This window comes from Cyanistes caeruleus, chromosome 9 (genome assembly GCF_971803275.1).
Source record: "Cyanistes caeruleus chromosome 9, bCyaCae1.hap1.1, whole genome shotgun sequence".
Taxonomy (NCBI): domain Eukaryota; kingdom Metazoa; phylum Chordata; class Aves; order Passeriformes; family Paridae; genus Cyanistes; species Cyanistes caeruleus.
Genome location: NC_141709.1, coordinates 2,266,530 through 2,283,248, shown reverse-complemented (window position 1 = coordinate 2,283,248; position 16,719 = coordinate 2,266,530). Strand labels below are relative to the sequence as shown.

The 16,719-nt window shown below is 52.6% G+C and overlaps 1 protein-coding gene across 1 annotated transcript in view; it reads right to left on the bottom strand.

The window, feature by feature from the left end:
• Positions 1–16,719, bottom strand: part of LMX1A (LIM homeobox transcription factor 1 alpha) — a 46,725-nt gene that overhangs the window by 8,375 nt on the left and 21,631 nt on the right. The gene's annotated exons all lie outside the window — the stretch shown is intronic.

The window sequence follows — 16,719 nt, the reverse complement described above, 5'->3', positions numbered from 1 at the left end:
CGCCAGCACCACAAGACAGCACCACTTCCACACGGGTTTCATCAAGCCAGCTCCACATGTCACCTCCCTCCAGCTCATGCCTGGACCCAAGGAGATGCTGGAGACAGCAGTGGGGTCAGGGAGCTCATCTGTGCCTCTCCACAAGCATCCCCACCCTCCCTCACCCACAAACCACCCCGTCCCTCTGGCCTGGGTCACCCCATCCCCACCTGCAAACACACCAGGAATGTCTAATACATCATAAAAATCTCCAAGACAGCATCCCTGGGGTTAAGGCCAGTGCCAGACTGAAGACTTGACGCGTCAAAAGGAAAAGGAAAAGCTCAGCTTGTTCCTTGACATTGATGTGACAGCGTTTGAGGCATCCCTAATTAAACCGTTCCCAGGTTTCAAGACTCTGGCTTTAGACTTAAAAGCCAATAATAATAATAACAACAGCAATAACAGTTTAGGTTGGAACAGAGCTTTTCTGAGTTTAAATGTCCCTGCTGAGAATGATCAATGATTTACAGCTGGGGGAAACTGAGGTGAGGAGAGCGGAGGTGGCAGAATCAGTGTTGGCTTCAGAGCACTTTGGAGGCAGCTGGAATTAACCTTAGGGCCAGATATTTTCAGTAAATGGGATCACCAAGAGAGATGTTTGAAGGTATCAAACCAGAACCTCTTTGCCACACCCAGATATTTGACTTCTTGGCTTGGACATAGTATAGGAAAAAAAACCCACTGTTTACCCAGTCTCATCCGAAATATCTGTGGGAACTGGACATTATTATTCCCCTGTCTTGGTGACTTTGGCCCAGAAAGAGAAGTCAAAAGTCAGCACACATCCTGCAGAGGTTACCTCCGAGCTTTCAATCCTTTTTTTATTTCTTATGGCTGTTACAAAAACCCAGATAGGAAGGAAATGTGCTGAATCAGCCCCGTTCTGACAAGCAGAGGACCAGATATATGCAAAACCCTCACGGGAAAACCATCAGAAAATGGGGATTGTTTGAAAAAGCGCCTGCTCCCTCCCAGGTTTCCCCCAAAAATGCCTTGGCAAGCACGAGGGTCTGGTGCAACACTCTCCCCATGCCAGCCAAATCCAGGGCACACTCAGCAAAAGGTGGCATTCCCAAAGAAGAAGGAAAGGGGTGTTATAAAGCTTTTATAAAACGCTGTCGTCACCACAGAAAGTGAGAAATCATCAAATAAAATGTAGAGGTTAGGGAGTTTATAATTCCACGTATTGCCATTAGTAGCTTTTATTTCTCTACATTCAGCTTTAATTCCCCGAGTTTGCCGACAGCTGCCCGTCCCTAAGATGTATTTCCAGCATCCCTAAGGATGCCCTGGGAAGAGAGGGATGTGTATTCCCTTGAAAGCATCCCTTCTGAAGGGTCATTTTTTTTCTTGTTCCAGCTCCAGCGTACACTGGCTCGCGTTAATATTTCTGTAGTCGCTTCATTTTTAATTATGTCTCTTTTATGTCAAAGTGGAGGCTATTTGTATTCGTCTGGCAGCACATTCTCATCCTGTTTAAATGATGTTTAAGCCCTACCTGTTGGGATTACCAACTGCTCCCAGTAATAAAATATTGATAAGATATTACATTACAGCCATTCAGGAATAAGCGTGCCCAAAATTTGTTTCCGAGGCACTCATCAGAGAGCCACAAACCTTTTGCCAACCAGGCACAGAAGCACCAAGCCAGCAGTGGATGTTTCCAAGCCCAAAGCATATTTCACAGTAGGTGTGAGATTTAGGTAAATGGCTGCCTGATATCAGACACTTAAAGCCATTCTTAGGTGGCTGAATAAATGATTTTATTTCCAAAGCAGCTCCCACTGAGGGATGCTGTTCAGTCCAGGTGTCTTTCACTGCCCACTGCAGGACTCCCCCGTCCCTGGGCAATGTGAGCTGCAGAGAAATCCACATAAAACCTCTTCCACAGTATGAAACCATAAAGAGCTCCTCATAAATACACAATAAACAGAGACCTCAGGCACTAAAAGGTCACAGGCAGAAAAATTACAGGTAGTAATGGAGGGAGTGCAAAGGGTCTTGTTGGAGTCCCAACTCCCTTGAGACCCAGACTGTAGCAGCTACTCTGCAGGGACCAGGGAATAACATGGATATTGCATGGATAACCCCTCATATAGATAATTCCACACATGGATAACCCCTCATATAGATAATTCCACACATGGATAACCCCACACATGGATAGCCCCACACATGGATGCTGCCCTTTGGGGACAGCCCCACACAGGGCACAACCTGCACAGATAACCCAGCTGGAACTCCCCTGCTCAGCCTCAGATGGGGCTGAAGGAAAATTTTCTTGCAGCACCAGGTCTAAGAATTAATTTAACATTTTAGCCTGAGATACACCAGCCTGGATCTGTGGAGATCTCTGGGACCTGCACCTCCATGCCCAGCTCTCTCCTGCTTCACTCATGGCATCTTAGGGATGCTTTAGGTTCTCAGTAGGGTTTTTTCCCCCCTCCATAACCTGTGGTTCCAAATCTAAGCCAGGCCTGAGTGGCAGCACTGGGTTTGTTCAGCCAGGTGGGAAGTGCTCAGGGCACCAGACAGGGAGCCCTGCTCAGCACTGGGATGCTTGATGGAGAACCAGGCTGCCATCAGCAGCTCAATAAACACCTCATTGAAGCACTGACAGTGAGTATTTGTAAATAAAACCAACACACTCGACTTTGGGAGGAGTTGGAACAAAAAGGAAGTGATGTGAGAAATTTCTATCACCACACATAGCCTTTTGTGTCTGATCTTTAAAATATTCCTGTTCTTGTTTTGATTAATTTGCCTTTTAAGTTTAGGTCTCTTTTGGAACGACAGTCTGCAGTTTTGAAGCCAAAAGGGGCTGGTGGTGGCTTTCAAGAAAATCTTGAAGCAAAACATCTGGGCATTTCCAAAAGGAGTCCCACCTCTCCATGCCATTCCTATTCCCCAGAAAAGCATCCCAGACCTCTCCTTTGGTGTTCCCCATCCACGCAGCATCACCGAAACCCAAAAAAACGTCGACGCACGGCCAAAGCCACCTCTGGGATGCTGCATCCCGCGTCCCTTCCCGATGGCCGGGGTGCAGCCCCGCTTTCCCAGCGGAGCCACCACCGCCTCTTTCCCCCTTTCTTCGGAGGTGACAGGCTGAAAGGGGCCGTGATTGACGGGCGCTTCCCGGCTGCTGTCTGTCTGCGTGCCCCGCATACAAACGCGGCCCCGCCGAGGCTCCCGGGGCGCCGATATTAAATCGTGACGGACAAATCTCAATCGCCGCGCGGAGCTTCGGGTTGGGGCGGCAGGGAAGGTGAGGAGGCTCTGCTTCCCTCCCTGTCAGCACCAGGGATGTGGTGAGAGGGGCAGCCCCTGGTGACCCCACACTGGCACCATCCGCAGGGATGAGGGGTTTTCCAGTACACCTGTGCAGAAGCGTGCACAGCTCACCCCGTGGTCTCACCATGGAGGAACCATGAGGAACCCGTTTAGAGGTGCTGGGAGCTCCAGCCTGGCCACTCAGAGCCATCTCCAAATGATGAATGCCACCAGGGCCATGAGCCTGGCGTGGGGATGAGCCAAGGGCCACACACAACCCAAGGGTCACAGGAGGAGGCCGGTGGTGAGTGCCAGCAATGAGCCACAGGGTGCCAGATTGAGCTGTCTCGGCACTTGGTCATCTTCTCACTCACTGCATCATCAGCACCAGGCCCTCGAGAGGCTGGCAGTGGAAAAAATGCCACTTGCTGTCAACCCTGCACCCATGGCTTGGGAATGAGCCACTGCCCTGCTGCTGCTGCTGGGCTCACCCTGTCCCTGCTCCGGCCCTCGTGGAGCCAAAGGAGGAGGCAGGGGCCATGGACCATGGCCAAGCAGGAAGGGGGACGGTGACAGTGAGGGTATCCCCCAGCTGCCAGCCATGGGGCACCACGTGGATCCTTGGCCCTGGCAGGAGGGGTGCTGAGACCCTGGGAGCGTCTGGGATAGAGCTGAGCCCATCTCGGAGCTGTGGAGAGCAGGGCTGGCACATCCTGGGGATGGGAAGCACAACCCAGAGGGCAACTCCGCACCAACCATCCCAAACACCTCCAAACCCACTCTGTGTCTCCAGGCTCCCAAACTGATGGAGGAAAGCACCAGCAGCTGCCCTCACTTCCCTCCCTGTGCACCCCAAGCCCTCAGGGAGCTCTCCAGTGGGACAGAGGAGGGATGTTTTCCCCGGGGCTCTTCTCCTGACCCTTCCCCGTCTCCCAGCTCCCTCCCCCCCCCACCCCGAGGCGGACAAGTGTTCGCTTTACTGCCTGGCAACGGGGCCGGGGCTAAGCTTGCTAAAATATGAGTGTTTTTTGGCTGGAGTACCAGAAGGCTGCAGTCCTACAGAGAGAAAAAAATTGAGCACTCCATGCCATGGCTCCAGAAAGGGGGAGAATTAGGTTTCACACCGAGCAGGCTGGACCATGGCATTCTTTAGTTAATGCTTAACAAACGCCCAAACAAAAGCAGCCAACTTCGCTGCATGTTTGTAAAATGTATTCTCAGCAGATTCAGGTTTATTGGAGAATTCGCTCGCTCTGCAGCAAGTGGCGTTTTCCTTTTTTTTTTTTTCCTCCTTTAATTTCCCTTCTCCTCCCTCCCTCCCTCCCCCCCCAAACTCAAGCCCTTCTCATTCCTGCTGCCTGAATGCGTCTTCCAACACTTTGAGGGGACATGGCAACCGGGCTGAAATGAGCTTATTTCACCCCAGGGGCTGATGAGAGCTCGCCTCCATGGCCCTGGGGTGCGACCTGCCTGGGGTTCAGCTGAGCTGCTGCTGCCAACAGGGAGCAGAGAGTCCAAAAAGCCAAGATCTGGCCTCTGGCAGATTCACCCCTGAGCACTTGGCTGGTGTCTGTATGCTCTGAGGAGAGCGAGGAAGGGAGGTGAAACCTGAGAGTCCTATTTTTGGCCTTTCTTCACCTAACCCAGCTCTCCCAGGGCCCCAACCCAGTGGTTCTACCCCATCCAGCATCTCACTGGGCCATGCATTCTCAGAGAGCCCCTCATGGCAGAGGATGCCCATAAGCACAGCTTGCTCTCAAAGGCAGAGCCACCACGGGGATGGTGAGGTGTGGAGGAGGGGGCAGCCCCAGCCGGGGACCCAGAGGCTTTGAAGAGGTTAAATTATGGGGTCCACACGTCCCTGAGGGAGCTCCTGCTCTGCTGCAGGTACCTGAGCAGGCCCCATGTCCCCACCCTGGTCCCACACAGAGGACAGGGGTGATGAGGGGCACTCTGGAGAGCTGGTGGCAGAGAGGGAAAGGGGGGGAACGGAGGAGAGGGGGCTGATGCTGGGCTGTTCATCCCTCCTCCTGCTACATGGGAACTATCCAAGCTTTCCCAGGAAAGGGCACCTTCGCCCCTGACTCCTGGATGGGGTCCAAAAGTGGTCACTTAACACCTCCTGGACCCTCTGGAGACCACGGCGTGACACGCAGGGGCACTGCTACAATGATGGGGTTAAGTAAACAGACAAACGAAGCCTTCCCAGCCAGCAGCCGCTGCCAAAACACACCAGCAACCCTTCCCTGAGCCCAAGGAGAAAGGTCGAGCAAGTGCATATCTTCCCAGGCTGTTTTGTGTTGCTCCATTGCTGATCAAGGACACACTAATAAGACTTTCACCAACAAGGTCCTCCAGCAGCTGATGGCTCTGTCCCCGCTCCAGGAGCCTGATAAAAACCCTCTGGTCGACTGCAGGAGTGGCCAGAAAGTGATCTCCTGGGCAAGGCCAAAAGGCCAAGACCAAAATGCTGGTTTTTCTCCCCATTTCCCTGAAGGCCTGTTCTTTTTTTGTGACCCTCCCACCCTCAATAACAGCATCAGACAGGGAGTTTGGTCCCAGCACCGATGGAGCACCACGTTTTGGAGGCAGGAGGGAGGCAGGTAGGAGTGGGAGAGGCACACACAATACCACATCTAAGCGCAAATGCCATCCCAGTGAAGCCAACCCAAGGATCAATCCCATGCAGCCCACAGCCCAGCAGCTCTGCATCCAAACCATGCATCTCCCACCAAGCTGAATTTTGAGCAGCGACCCCCCTCAACCCCCCCCCTCCCCTCCCCATGCCCCCAAGAAAACAAGGATAATTGAAAAACCACAATATCACTAGTCAAATTTAATATTGAGAGTGAGTGAGCGGGAGCCAGAGGTCAGAATTAATTACACCCCACCATATTTCAGCACGCTGCTGCAGCTCCATGTCCTTTCCTTGGGGAGCAGTGCTTCCAGAGAGAGGTCGACAGACATTATTAGAAAGGACTGATTTAAACGTACCCCCAGGAGCTTTTCAGCTTGTCTCTTCAGAGCCTTTGTTTGTACTGAGATTAATGGAGAGGCAAATGATGGAAAAGCGAAGTCACCAGGAGCAAGAGGATGTGCCATTGCTGCCGCCACCACCCCGATTTGGCTGGCTTTGTGAGAGGGGCAGGAATAACCAGGAGAGAGGGAAACGCTGCTCGTGTCATTCATTTGGTGGATAAAAATGTGAAGATCTTGAAAACTATTCTGGGGTTTTTTTGGTGTTTTTTTGTTTGTTTTCCAAGAAAAAGATATCCTGGCTAAAAGCTCCTGCAGGCTGGCTTTCCTACCCCCTTGGGGGTTTTACACACACGCTGGTTTTTTGACGTGCTGTACCACCGTGGGGGAAGGAGATATTTTCATTCCCCAGATTTCAATCTCCAGATTAATGTACTCCTCTTGCAAGTCATTATATTTGTTTCTGATTTTTTTTTTTTTTTTAAACCTCCTGTGATGGAAAATTAATACAGACACGAAGCAAAATTAAACCTTTCTATTTTCCACTCAGATTGTCAAAAGGAGAGTTACAAAGAAAATAAAAAGGGGAAGGGGAAGGGGAAGGGGAAGGGGAAGGGGAAGGGGAAGGGGAAGGGGAAGGGGAAGGGGAAGGGGAAGGGGAAGGGAAGGGGAAGGGGAAGGGGAAGGGGAAGGGGAAGGGGAAGGGGAAGGGGAAGGGGAAGGGGAAGGGGAAGGGGAAGGGGAAGGGGAAGGGGAAGGGGAAGGGGAAGGGGAAGGGGAAGGGGAAGGGGAAGGGGAAGGGGAAGGGGAAGGGGAAGGGGAAGGGGAAGGGGAAGGGGAAGGGGAAGGGGAAGGGGAAGGGGAAGGGGAAGGGGAAGGGGAAGGGGAAGGGGAAGGGGAAAGGAAAGGAAAGGAAAGGAAAGGAAAGGAAAGGAAAGGAAAGGAAAGGAAAGGAAAGGAAAGGAAAGGAAAGGAAAGGAAAGGAAAGGAAAGGAAAGGAAAGGAAAGGAAAGGAAAGGAAAGGAAAGGAAAGGAAAGGAAAGGAAAGGAAAGGAAAGGAAAGGAAAGGAAAGGAAAGGAAAGGAAAGGAAAGGAAAGGAAAGGAAAGGAAAGGAAAGGAAAGGAAAGGAAAGGAAAGGAAAGGAAAGGAAAGGAAAGGAAAGGAAAGGAAAGGAAAGGAAAACCATTCAGATCAAGCAGAGAAATCTCATTCCTTGGGCACAGCCAATACTGTTTCCAGCCCCAAACAACCTGATCCACATCCAATCGAGCCCTGCTCCAAGAAGAAGAAGGACTGGGAAGTTTTCCAGTCCTTTCCAGCCCCAACTCCCCTGTGACACCATAAATTCACCTCCACCTTGTACCAGCAGGTTCAAAAAGAGATCAGACAAATCCAGGTGCCTGAGTTCAACACCTGCCTGGACCCACAAGTCCAACCTGACCTTTAGGACCTCCCAAAATCCCTGACTGCCCAGGGCAGCGTGGGCTTCCCGGGCCTTGCAAAGCTTTCCTGGAGCATCACCACTGAGGCCAGCGCTGGTGCAGCCAGGAGCCTCGACCGCTCCCGAGTCTCCTAGGCTACAATCAAGGCTTGCCTTTTCCTTTATTAAACACAAAACCCACGTTTCCCCCAAGGACTCTGGAAGCATCCAAGGATGGGGCTGCAGGAGCTGCCGTTTCCCAGGCGTTTAAAATTCACGGGGTGTTTGCGCCGACGTGCCGACGCGGCAAATTCTCATTAGGAGGCGGCCAATATCCTGTGGAGCTTCCCGGCGCTCCGGTGGCCATAAAAATCGCTGGGCTGTATAAAAGCTAAACAGAGTAAACTCAGTCGGACACAGGGACCAGCTGCTTGGGAGCAGCTCGACAAACAGAGACCGGCGGGAGTGCGCCGGGCGCTGCCGGCAGGGAGATAGCGCTCTCCCGCCCCGGTTATTTCTTGCCTTATCTTTTATTTCCCTCACCCTCACGCAGGGTTTTGCATAAATATCACCTAGCGTGTGTTGTCAAGTTGTTGGGATGGGGTTGAGGGGGTTTTTTGGGTTTTTTTTTTCCCCCTCACACAACAGTATTTCCACAATGGGAAGCAGCTGTTGTGGCTAACAGGCGGCTCTGGAGCAAAAGCTGCACTTGCATCGAGATATCTCAGAAGAGGCATCCTTCATACATAGCTCCGTGCACTAGAGAGCACTATAACATGTGTTTCCATGAAGTTTGTTAACTGCTCGTGCTGGAAATGCCAGAGGAATATGCTCTGGAATGAATGGAAATACTCATCTAAAAAGACATTAAATTTAAGCCATCTTTTTTCTCCCCCCGCCTCCTCCTCGCTCCGCTGAGCTCATGTTGCTGCTCTCTCCTCGTGTGTGCTCTCAGGATGGGGTTTTGGGAGAAACAAATGTTTGGGGTGTGTTTTCCAGCCTCCAGACAGGGATGAGATAACAGGTGATGGTACTTGGGGGGAATTCATGCCATCAGTGGTCTGGGGACACGGAGCCAGTCCAGCCAGGGGCAGCAGCTCATCCTCCGTGATCCCTGCAAGAGATCTGCTCCCAAATGACATCTCACGTGTGGAAAACCAGAGCTCTGCCTTTCGTGGGCCCGAGCATCAACTTCTGGGAGGTACAGAGCATCCTAGAGGGGCTCAGTCTTAAAATAAGAGGGATAAAACCTCGGGAAAATTTTACTATTAAGAGTTCAACATTTGCTTGAGCTTCTCTAGAGGTTTTTCCTCTTCAGTCTGAGGAAGTTTGTATTATTAGCCAATGTTCTCTTGAAAATTCAGTAATACACCAATGCAAATCAAAACCTCTTTTTGATTTCTGTGTAGTGAATGGATTTTAAGGTGATTCCAGTAGCCCCCCAGAAAAAGCTCTAACTGATGCCAGTAAATGACAAGATATCTCAAATACCAATCAGAGGGGTCAATATCCATCACAGGGGGAAGATGCTCCAAAAAGCTCCAAAGTGGCCTAAAGATGCTCAGCACTGGAGCTGGTTAAGAGCTTCCACATGAAATTATTTTCCTTTGTTCTCCTTGCTCTATTTTATGCATACACATATATGTGTGTGTGTATACATATATGTGTTCATGAGGATTTTTTTTTCTGAAAAACCTTAGTTTTACACAGAGATTTTTGAATTCAGCCACGAGCCCAAGTTCAGGTCACACTGCAGGGCTGTGCCCAGGGGTGCTGAGCCATCTGGCAAAGAGGGACTCGGGTGCTTTGCTCCATCCAGCCAAAGCCCTGGATGGATGCCAACTCACCACTCCCTACCCAAAACGTTTTTCTGGAGCTTTTTGATCTAAAACCATGTAGGCTTTTTTTGTTGTTTTTTATTTTTTTTTCCTTAACCATTTGGATTTTCACACCAAGGAGTGCTGGAGCACTGGAATGTCCTTCCAGGCAGGAACTACAGGAGCTCTTTCCCACACACCCCTCACCCCACAGCACCCACAACCCTTCCCAGTGTGTTCTCATCACCAAGGCACCAGAGAAGGCTCAGCAGGGACGTGGCAGCAAAGAGCAGAGACTCCTACAAGAGGAGACAAGGGTGCAGGGACACCCCTGTCTCCTGTGCCACCACTGGCTTTATGCCACAGTCATGGTTGCAGGGGTACAGGGACAGTGCCCAGCTTGCCAGGCTACCTGAGACAGGTCCCAGCGCTGCCAAGGCAGCGGGATGAGCTTTTGATGAATTAGATGGCAAAAGCAAACATGCTTTCTCTAGGAAACAGGTTCCTGCCACTCGTCTGCTCAGGGTTATCGCAGCATCAGGGGCAGCAGCCCTTCCCGGCAGCCTCCGGCAGCCGTGGAGGCAGGATATTACTTTGTTGCTTATTCATTTTATTGCTTCTCCTTTCTAAATATTTGCTTGGCAGGGGAAGGATTCCCTTTACACCGTATCTGTTTTTACAGGTCAATTGAATTTCTGGCGCTCTCAATCCCTCTTTCCCTCCAATTGCATTTGCAAAACAAATATTGATTGTACCAATTAGCTGCGAACCCCTCGCAGAAGATATCCCAACGCCTTCATTCAGGAGAAGGCTCTCCCTGCAAGTGGATGTGCCAGTGGGATGGGAGTCCACTGCCAGGGTGGCAATGTCACAAATTCCACCCACGGCAACCAGAAATGTGTCCAGGTAGGAGGTTAGATCTGAACCAGCTGACAGGTTCTTGCTGAATCACAGCATTTAAATAAAATAAAAAATAAAAAATAAAATAAAAAATAAAGGTTTTGCCTCAAAACGTCTTTAGGGTTTGCCTGTGCAGTGCTGGGCTTTTCTGAGCTGCCCCACCAAAAGCAGCAACAGGCACATCCAGCCCAAGCGCCTCGTCACACTTCGTCACAGACTTCACTGCTCCGGGTTTGATCTGGGACCTCCTTCAAAGGCTTTGTAAAAATCTACAACTGCCACGGGGAGAAAGGAGAGACACCTTGGTGGATAAAACAGCATTAACAACTCGCTGGCTTTTGCTCTGCAGAAGTCTAAACAAACGCAAAGAGAACAAGCGAGACGGCTGAATTGCGCGGCGGTGCGAGGCACGGCGGGGATCCCTCACCCTCGCACGCAGAGCCACCAGCCTTTGGTGACTCCCATCCTCTGCCAGCTGCCACTGGGGTGGCCCTGGTGTCCCTCCAGCAGGAGCTGTGGCACATCCCCACGGCTCACAAGCCGCTTGCAAAAGCGTTGGGAGCGTGCTGTTAAATGTGTCCTGCCTGTGTCAAAAGTCACAGCCCAAGGCAAAGGCGCAGGGGGTGCAGGAGAGGGGCAAGGGGCAGCTGATGGATGAGGAGGTGGCACACGGATCAGCCAGCCTGTCTGCAGGAGAGGGGATCACCCTGCTGCAGCAGTGCAGGAGAGATACTGGGCACAGCCAGCCACTGCTCAATCCCAGGGAGGATTCCCAGGATGCCCAGCCTCGAAAAAGCCTCTTTACCCAGGTCCCACTCTCAAAACAAATCCCAGAAAGCAGGGAGGGTTCACATCCTCCTCCACACCTCCTGCAGCCCAGGGCAGGCAGATTGCCCAGCCAGCCCCGGAGTGCAGGACTGGCCCAGCATCAGGGAAAAATGCTTTTCCCCCCCAAAAACAGGGAATACATTTTTTTCCCCCCATTTCTCTGAATCACAGCTGGGTGAGCGACCCACGGGGGGTCAGGTCACCCCAGCAAGCTGGGCTAAGGCCAGGACAGAGCTGTGGATGTATAAGATGCTGTCACACAAATATGAGCCAGTCCCATCTGATGACAGCACACACACATCCAGCAATCCCGGGGTGGAGGGCGGGAAGCATGAGACTGGTTAGAGACAGGAGGGTCCAGCCACAAACCACTTGTGCTCCTCTGCAGCTTGTTTGGCTCCGTGCTTTGGGGCCAGGCCCATCTCTCTGGCTTAAAGCAGCTGAGCTGAGCCCACAGTCTCTTGAGTCAGCCTGCCTGGAGCTGGTTCTGCCACCAGGCTGCTCCATCCCAACATGAAGGCAATGTTCCCCTTTCTGGCTACAAGAAGGAGGAAGCAGCGCCCAGTGCTGCCAGCTCCCAGAATTTCACCTGAAATGGTGGGCCTGTGTCCACAGCCTGGAATTGGGTGAGAATCCCACCTTTTCGCTGTTCCCCTGATTCCACCTCCCATTTTAAACTGATCTCCCTGGGCTGCACCAGGAATGGGAGCTCTCGGGCTGACCAAGTCCCACCAGCTTGGAAACGACAAAGCAAAGGCAAAAACCTTGGTATCCACCCTCAATCCACTCCTCAATCAGATGACATGATGGGAAAACCGAGGTCAGGAGCAGTAATTTGTTTTGCCAGCCCGTCTCCCAGACATCCCTGAATCCCCCTCCCTCGCGTCGAGCAACACATGTGCCCCATTCCCTCCCGGTGGCATCCCTAAGAGGACGTCACCGTGCCACCTCCCAGCCTTGCTGAACCCTCTAAAGGTCAGCACCGAAGGCATGTCCACCACATATGGTTATTAGTTCTCCGTGGGTCCATCCATCCCTCCACTACAGCTGGGTGAACAATTCACAGCGCATAAATTTATCTAGCAGATCTCAGCCCACGTGCTGTTTGCTAACAGTCTGTGGAGAGGCTATATTTTATCCCTTTGGGTTTCTTGGCCAGCATTCAAGCTCCTGACCCTGATTTATTCGCAATCGGTCAAGAGCCACATTTCATCTCCACAGGCCACGTCTGCACAGAGCTATTCCGAGCACGTGGCTCCGCGTCCCGCAGCAGAGCCAGGACACCTCTCCACAAGGCAGTCCCCAGCTCTCTGCAGCACCTCCAAGAGGTGATCAGGGGCTTTTGTGTTCAAAAATAGGCTCTGCGGGGGCAAACCTTGCCTGCTGAGAACAGCGTGGCCGGAACAAACTGCACCTCTCGTGCGCACGAAGGCGATGAGAGCTCCAGATGCCGGCCCGGGCTGGCTCCCCGCCTGTCCTCATCCCATCTCCCCATCTCTTTGCCTACCTCTCTGCCTATTTATAGGCATGGAAGACCTTTGCACAGTGCCTGAGAAGCCAGAGGGTTGAGTGTATAGGTGGGATGGCAAATGCCACCCCTTGAGCTTTCCAAAATCCTCTCCCTTCTGCCTCCCAGAGAGCCGCCATGGAGAGCCAGCCACGACCCAGCCTTTGAGACAAAACCTTGGGACCAGCTGGAAAGTGTCTAGCCTGGCCCTGGAGGGGTTTATAAAGCACCCTGTGCTGGGTCTCAGCTCTCTTGGGGAGCAATCTCACACGTGAGCATTCCTCTGTGAAACCAAACCAGGTAACGCCACCAAGACGATGGCAGAGGTAGAGAGGAATCAGCAGGATTCAGGGAAAAACAGTGAAACATCAGGGTTAGCACTGTGAAGGATCAGCGTTAGCATCGGCCCTGTCTGACATCTTCATTGGCAATTGCAATTAGGGACTAATTAGCATGTTAATAACTTTGGTAGAAGATAATAAACTGGAGAGGATGGAAGGGAGCAAAGCTATCTGAAGGGGGACCCTGGAGAGATACAAAAAAAAAAATAAAAAGACAAAACAAAGGAAATTCAGCTTGGAAAAATGCAGCTTCTGCAGTTCAGGGAAAAAACATCCGGAGCAGATGCTGCGGGAGGAGGAGGAGGAAGGCGGGAGCAGGGAAGCAGAAAGAGGCTCGGTGTGGGAGCAACAAGGAAAAGCAGCCCCCTGCTTCCATGTGAGCCAGGTCCTGGGGCTGGGGCTGGAGCAGGACAGCCTGCATGGCTTCACCAGGCAGTGGGAGAAGGACCAGCACCTCACAGCACCCTGCTGGGGTGGGCTTTTCTTGTAGGAAAAAATAATATCCCGAGTAGAGCCACTAAATGGATCTTGACTTGGCCTGGAGCTGTTTCCCCTCACACACACATTGCAAGCCCCACTGCACCAACACCTCCCCTCCTGGCTCCCAGCTGGATTGAGAGGGGAGGGATTCCCATGGATCACACATGGGAAGGTGAGAGGTGGCAGAGGTGTCACCTTCCCCCCGGGTGGGCAAGGCAGGGGGACAGCAGTCAGTGTGTGGAGCTGATGGCCGCGTTCTTGCTGCAAAAGGAGACCCCCACAGCCCAGCTGGACATGGAAGCAATTCCTGTCCTCCTCTGCAGAGCCCCACAGTGCCTCCAGCTCTCAGGGCACAGTCTCTCTTGACCAGCACCATGTGCCAGATGTCCCTGCTCTCTGTCAGGCTGAAGCCCCACCTTGTCTCCTTCATCACAAAAGTCCCTGGATCCGCTGCCCCAAAAGAGTCTGATGGGACATGGGATGAAGCATGGACCCTGAGGGTGGGACACTTTGGTGATCCAGTCCTGGCATCACTGCCAGTCTACACTTCATAGTGAAATGGGTAGAACTGTTTCCTCCTAAGGACATCCTATAATTACTCAAATGGCCAAAATGAGGTAACCAGAGCGCCTTTCTTACAGGGATCCTCATGGACCTGCACCTCCTGGCACAAAGCAGGATGCAGAACCAGGCAGGATCCATAGTGGGGAGGATGGTGGGGTGTCTCACACTGCTCTGGGTGTCCTGGGAGACACCAAGAAAACTGCATGAAGCACCCCTCCAGCAGCAACCCCAATCTCTCCATTCCCATGGCAGGAGGGACTCTGCCCATCCCCATGAGACGCAGAGGGGAGCTCAGACAGGCTGTTCTGACCTTTGCAGCTCTGCTGCACCCGCAGCTCCTTGTGCCCAACAAAAAGCAGGACTGCAGGAAAGGGCTCATCAAAACCCCCCCCGATCCTGAGACACAACTTTGCCTCTCACCAAACTGCCCAGCTGGGCATCCCTGGCAGTCCCTGTCTCCTCTCCCAGTGCCTGAAAATCCAGGCAGGCCAACCAGGACCTGAGTCACTGTCACTTGTCCCCACCACCTGGCGACAAGGAAGGTCACACACCAGTCGTGTCCCGGTGTCTCCTCCAAACAGCTGCTGTCACCCCGGATGTCTGAGCGCTCCAGCCCCTCCCTGGAGCATTTGGAGGGCTTGAAAGTACAACCAGTTCAAAGGAAAGCCCAAATTCTAAGCCACCAGGACCAGAGCTCTGGGCTGTGCAGCTGCCCCACATCGGGAAGGGGCAAGAGTTTTATTGCCCAAAGGGGAACTGAAGTGGTTCCTGATGCTTGAGTACTTGGAGGCAGGCAGGGAGGAGGGGAGAAGCTTTTCCATGATTTTTGGGCTGTTCTCAGGCTGTCCCTGCTGCCAGGTCTTGGGCAATTTGATGACTTTTGTTGCAAACTGGAAGAACAGGAGACATATGTGAAGGAGGAAACTTGCATTCCTCTCGCCTAAGAAATCCCTTCTCACTTTCCCCCAAATCACACATACACCCAATCCCAGCCTCTCTGGGCTGGCTTGGACACCAGCTCCCCTCCCACACCCAGATGACCTACTCGTCCAGAAATGGCCAGGGCCTGCGGCTGGGGCGTTATCCTCTTCTCCTTCCCTTCCCATGTCCTGCCTGCACAGCCCTGCTGACAGCCAGGGCAGGCAGGGGAACCCTTCACCTTCCACTGCTGAGCCAAGGGATGGGAAACACCGGATAAAGACAGCCTCTCCCAGCAGCATCAGTGCAAAGGGAGCCCCCAGAACTCACCCCAGTCCCTCAGCAAGCTGCATGCCAAGCACCTCCACACCTCCTCCTCCTCCTCCAGAGATGTCTCCAGTGGCTTGCAAACATGGATGTTGTATTTCTCTGTCCCTATTCCCAGTAAAAAACTTCCACACCTGCCACTCTCTGCCTCTAGGAGTGGTGATCCCCAAAGCCAGGCAGGGATGGTTGGGCCATGATGGACGTGGCACACCGTGCCTTGATTTCTACAGCATCTCCCCTCCTCAGGTGACTCCTCCATCCCTGGAAGTCCTCTGTGGGATGCAGAGGTGGGGAAGGACTCACAAAAAGCTGGAACACAGCGGTGACATCACCACCTCAGGCTCACAAGGCCGTGTATGCGCAGGCAGAAAGCCAAGGCCGGCCTCAGTCCCTGTGAAAGCCTGCGGGGAAGGAATGCACCAGGAGGGAAAAACATCTGAGCATGGACAGAGCCCAAATCAAAGCCACACAGAACCCTCAGGTGGGGAACCAACCTCTGGAAGATTCTCCCTGCTTATTTCCAGAGTGTTACCACTGGAGCCTAATGGTGTCACCTGCTGAACACCTCATGGGGTGGAGAACGCCAAGAGTGACCTGCCAGCATGGAAAGGTCCCTCCAAACCATCCCCTGAGAGGCAGGGACTGCTTTCAAAACTGCCTTGTGACCACCACGAGGTAATTCCCACCTCTAAGTACCACAGAAAGCATCTCTGAGGCTGATTAAAACCTGCCCCCAAAAGGAAGAGCCCCCCAGGGCCAGCCATGCCACCCTGGGGAGCTTCTCACTGGTGAAAAGGTGAAGCTGGGACCTCCCAGGAAAACTGTGGGGAGAAGCCCAGCAGAGCTGGGTTAAGCAAGACCCTGCAATCTGGCCACGGGGCGCTTGCCTCTGCAATCTTGGCTTTGCAATGGGTTCACAGGTCCATTTAACAAAGCCAGACAGAAAATTGGACGCCAACGCCTGTTCAGTGGAGGGAGAACCACCCTGCTCCAGGGCCCATCTTGCCGGGGCCTCCTGAATTTCTTTTCCTCCCTTTTAAATGGAGAATAAAGACAAACCCCAAGCTCAGACGCAGATCAAACACAACCAGGAAAAGTGGAGCACATGGACAAAAGTCCTCACATGGACTTTTCCATCCCCACTTCCACACCCAGCTGAACACAGGGCTTCCCGGCTGGGGTGGGACTCTTCTGGGTAAGAGGAGAAAAAGCTCCGGGGTGGATCCCGCCATTTCCTATTCCAGGAATGCCAGAACCCCTTTGAACTCTGTCCTTCTGCTGGAGAGAGTGAAAAGTAAAAACACACACCCCAACGCTAATTCAGACTT